This window comes from Myodes glareolus, chromosome 21, assembly GCF_982192425.1.
Source record: "Myodes glareolus chromosome 21, mMyoGla1.1, whole genome shotgun sequence".
NCBI lineage: Eukaryota > Metazoa > Chordata > Mammalia > Rodentia > Cricetidae > Myodes > Myodes glareolus.
This window is the reverse complement of record NC_142046.1, coordinates 10,247,824-10,253,385: the sequence shown is the minus strand read 5'-3', so window position 1 is coordinate 10,253,385 and position 5,562 is coordinate 10,247,824.

The window sequence follows — 5,562 nt, the reverse complement described above, 5'->3', positions numbered from 1 at the left end:
GAAGACATGTTTTAGACAATACTCGTGTGGATGGGCAAAAAACCTCGAGGACTGTATTTGTGACTAATTGTCTAACAGGATATTTTAGTTTCTGCTCTGTGGAAAGTGTAAAGCCTTCCAACACAGGGTTTTACTGTAGACCTCTTCACCCATGCTGTTGATTGCGGAATGTAATAGTCTGATCATGACACTGAATAAATGTCCTTTTTTTAAGGATTTATTTTTATTGTTTTTAATTGTGTGTGTGTGTGTGTGTGCGTGTGTGTGTGCATGTGCACGCGCGCGCATGTTTGCACCCACCCAAAGAGATCAAAGATGTTGGATTTTTCCAGAGCTGTAATTACCAGTGGTTTGTGAGTTGCCCAACGTGGGTGCTGGGATCTGAACCCGGGTCCTCGGCAAGAACAGTATGGGCTCTTAGCCACTGAGCTATTTCTGCAAACCCAAGTGTGTTTGGTTTTTGTTTTATATTGTGGATACTAGAGAGATGGTTTAGCAGTTAAGAACACTTACAACTCTTCCAGAGGACCTGAGTTTGGTTCCCAGCACCCATGTCAGGTGACTCACAACTGTCTCTGACTTTAGTTCCAGGTAGGTTCTGATTTTTATTCTTTTAAAATGAATATGTTATGATGGCCCGGGCAGCCTACAAGCCAGGCAGAAGCTGCCGCCGGAGCAGTACAGGGTCCCTGGGCGAGCGGCAGAGTCAGGCAGCTGGATACGGTGAATGGCAGAGTAAATGGACATAAGGCTATACATAAAGCTAGACATTTATTACTTAAAAAGGGAGATATAGACAAACATAAAACAAAGACATACACACACACATACACACACGCGCGTGCACGCACCCACACACACACACATACACACCAGGAGAGAGAGAGAGGAAGAGGAGAGGAAAGATGGTGGCGGGGTAGCAAAGAATAACACTGATACTTTTGGCCTCCAAGCACCTGCACTCATCTGACATGCCCACACACATACACATAAATACAAATAAAATAAATAATAAAATAATAAATAATTAAGCTATGTGTGTGAGCACGGGTACATACAGAGGCCGGAAGGCAGCATTGGATCACCCAGAGCTGGACTTACAGGCAGTTGTGATCCAACCAACGTGGCTGCTGGGAACCAGCTGAGTTCTCTAGAAGAATAGCAAGTGGTCTTAACCCCACAGATATCTTGCTTGTGCCCTCAAATGCATATTTGCCCCTCCCCCTTTCCTTATGTGGGAAGTAGCTCCTAGGATCCCATTTGGGTTCCGATACTACAACCAAGTGCCCCCAAGATGACAGTGGCTTGCGAGAGAGAAATGTATTCTCTCGCTTGACACTAGGCAGGAAGACACGTCACTTGCCATGGCAGCTAGAAGGTGCCTTGGTTATTCTATCGCTTCTTTCCCCCACTCCCCCATGGAAAAAAATGCTGTCTGTGGTTCTAAATGCTGAACATGTCTTTCCCAGTTGTGCAGACCGCTTCTGCCTGCATCCCACAAATGAGTCACCTGATCACAAGGCAACTTGCAAGGCAGGCTGGGGACTTGGTTTTCAGTCCCCAAGACACACCCAAATCCGCCACTCTACACTTCTCTGCCTGAAAGGGCACTGAGCAAAATAACTTAAGAAAGACAAAGTTTGAGTCCTGAGACCATTGAACCGGGGAGGGTATGTGAGAGTCATAATGAGCTAGGGGGTGAGACCGTGCAATGAGCTGGGTGGGGGTGAGGTCATGGAGTGAGCTGGGAACAGCAGGATTTGAAGCCTTTCCCAGCAGGGTAATTCCCTCAGGCTTCCCTTTGGGGCTCTTTTCAGAACTCTTAAGTCCTTGGCTTCTCTTTGTGTTGCCTGAGTTCTTATATTGAGGAAATGAAACATAAAGAAGCGGAGAGAGGCTAGGATGCCCCTCTCGCTATTGATACAGCTGGGTTGAAGAAGAGGATGTTAGATCTAGCACCAGAAATGCATGCAGGCGAGCCCCAGACCCGGGGCTGCAAAGACCAGAGGGAAGTTCCCAAAATGGAGAGCAGAATCCAGGCCCATGCTGAACTGAGCATGACCAGGAATTCTCAGATTTACCAAACAAATCAGCCTTTCATCTCCCCGAGATGAAGGGAAGAGGAGCAGGGCCATCCTCAGAAAAAAAAACAAAAAACAAAAAACTTCACAACTGAAAGAAGAACTAGAGAAAAGGAGTTCCCCACTAGCATCCTGATGAAGAGTGGGGCCTAGAAAGAGCAGACCAAGCAAGTCTGTAGAAAAAACAGACAAAGTGCACCAACCAACAAGGCAGGAGTTACTTGAGTTCAGCTCGCCTTTTCCTCTGTAGCGCTGAGGCTTTAGACAAGTTCTTTAAGGAGCTTCATGCCCTTGTCTGCAACAAGTGGCTTCGTCAGATCCCCACAGTGGTGATTAAGCTAAAATGAGATGAAGCGTGAAAAGCTCTTAGCATGGGACCTGGTAGGGAATGAAGGTTTACCTGTTGTCATGGCATTCGATAGAGACCAGAAGGGTGTTCAAAGAGAAACATAAGCAGGGAAAGAGGGAAGTTGGGGAAGAATGGGAGATGGGGATCTAGAGGCTTGGCTGTCTGAGACATTGGCTGATGTTTAAGACAATCTCAACAGGACCTTCCATATCCCATGGCATGCGCACACCTGCAGGCACATATACACACACATACACATGCACACACATATACACATACAAATGCATGCATGCACATACACATATCCACACACACATACATGCTCGCATGTGCACATGCACACGCACACACTAAGAGCCGAGATGAGTTTTGAATCTGTCACGGCTCCCTATCTCAGGAGTGGGTATTGCTTTTGTAGATGTTTTAGAAGAGGCTAGGTTTTGCTGTGTGACCAGTGAAAACACATCACAAACTCAGTGTTTATAACAACTACAAACATTGATTTCTTGCTCACCCTGGCACCCGTGTGTCGATTGCTTCCCAGGGCCATACCATGTTTACTCCAGGACACATATGGCTGAACCTTGAACACGGTGTGAAAACAAGTCAGTCACTGAAGGACTGGTACTGTATGGCTACACTTCCATGAAGTCCCTCCTGTGCTGGGCCGCGTAGCCCGGGAGACAGTGGGGTTCGCAGGATGCACAGGAGTGCCTGCTAAGGGTACAGAGCTTCAGTCTTCAATGATGAACGATCTCTGAAGCTGAGCCGTGTAGACAGTCGCACAATAGCGTGTATCTACTTAGCACCACTAATGCATACACTTAAAGGGGCTTAAATGGGCCCGAGGGAGAGGGCTCAGTCAGTAGCATGCTGACTATGTATCCTTGTTTGCTTTCTGCTGCTGTGATGAACACTGGGACCAAAAGCAACTTAGCGAGGGAAGGGCGTTTCAGCTTGTGCTTCCTGGTCATGGACCGTCATGGAGGGACTCGGGCAGGAACTGGGACAGAAACCATGAAGTAGCTGCGTACTGGATCACTCCTCCCTAGTTCAAGCTCAGCCAAGACCCACGCACCCCGGGATAATGCTACCCACAGTGGGCTGGGCCCTCCTGCTGGGCCCTCCCACATCAGTCGTCAGTCAAGACAGCCTCTCACAAATGGCTCCCGCCAAGCCTGATCTGAACGATTGCTCATTGGAGGTTCCCTCTTGCCAAGAGTGTCGAGTTGACATGAATACTAGTCAGAACATTGTGTAAACATGAAGGCCTGTGGAACAGCCCCAGCACCCACGTAAACAGCTGGCTGTGGCGGCGTACACTTGTAATCCCAGCGTTGGGGACTTGAAGATGGAGGCCCCTGGGGCTTATTGGCCAGCTAGCTAGTCTCACCTATCCAGAGACTCCCAGGCTTGTAAAAGATCTTGTTTCAAAGACCAAAGCAGATGGTCCCAGAGAGATGACACCAAAGGTTTTTCCCTGAATTCCATATGTGCCTGCACATATACGCCCCTGCACACATAGACACTGTACACACACACCTATGCACAAACACCTATACTCATACAAAGACTCAAATATATGTGTGTGTATACACACAATGATTAAGATGACAAATATTATATATTATGTTCTACTATCCCCAAAATACATTGCACCCCCCAAAAAAATTAGTTTTGGAAAATACCCCCAAATCGTCAAGCCTTAGGTAATTCAACTCACATAACAGATCCTCTAGTCACTATGTAATTGACTGATGGTTTCTGCAGCCTGGAAACACTGACAAACAGTAGCTTTCCAAGTGTGCACACTGCTAGTTAACGAGGGACTCGGGTGAGAAAGTGACCTGGTTTAATCATGAAATGGGACTGAGGGTCTGAGGATGCCCTGGGGAGGTTGTTCCCTTTTCTGGGCCTCATACCTGGAATACGGGGAGATTATTGTGCCCAGACAGAAATCCATTCCAGTGTGTCTCAGCCCTGGGGCCCCAAGGTTTTCCTCAGGTTCAGGTTGATGAAGCTATTATCCCCCCCCACCCCCACCCCTCTGCTTCTCGCAGCAACTCTCTGATGGGAAAAAATAGAATACACAGCAACCATTTTGAAGGATCTATGACTTCGAGTTTTTGTTTTAAAACTTTTAAAATAGCAGAGAGATAAAGAAATCTCCGTGGGCTCTGGCGTTCTCTGCTCTTTGCTGATAAGGCTGTGCAGGGCAGCAGGAGAGGCCCTGGGCTGCCTTTTCCTCGGAGGTCAAGAACGCTGGCCTCGGACTTGGGCCCCTGTCTCTTCAGTTCCGCTCAAGCTCCCCTGTGCCTGTGTTGTGCTTTTCGGCTCTGTCCCTTGTAGTAACTGGCAGACCCAGAGGAGACCCTGGACCCTTTGAAAATGCGTCTCTGTCGTGCTGATAAGAAAGCAGAGAGTCGGGCAGCCCACAGCAAGTCCTTTCTGAGCTGAGACCAGACAATGGAGTTTGGACTTTTATTTACTGCTCCCTCGAGCGCTATTTCACCAGGTAGCTCATCAGTTCGAAGGCTTGAGCAAGCTTAGTTTCTCTTGACCTCAGTCTCCTCACCCGTGGGATAGAGGTGGGGGTCCCTAGATGACCGAGTTGGTAAGGCCTCTGGCTCCTAGGCCCAAGTGTTCCACACTCTGCTCTTTTCCAGAAGACCCCTGCACCCCCTGAGGAGGCCCACAGAGCAACCTCCCAGACTGATGCAGACAATGCTGAGTACAGCTGAGGACCCAGAGTAGTGTGCGCTGCTGGGACAAACGACCTCGGATCCAGAACTGATTGTAATGCATTGTTGCGTTGAAAATGCTCTGGGCCATTCTTTTCTCTTCGCTGCGACCCTAGCTCGAGCGACTACAGGAGCGGAGATTTATCTTGGCTCTCAGTTTTAAGGACTCCCAACCCATTATGGGGAAGGCATGATGGGAGGAAGCTTGTCCTCACCTCCTGCCTCCCAGCAACCTACTTCCTCCAGCCAGGCCCAAGAAGGTACTCACTCTTCCCAAAGGGCAGCACCAGCTAGGAGCCGAGTTCAGAAACGTCCAAACCACAGCACTTCCTCGTGCCTTGGGCTTGCCAGAGATCTTTTCCACTCCAGAGATGGGAACAAAAGAGAAAGA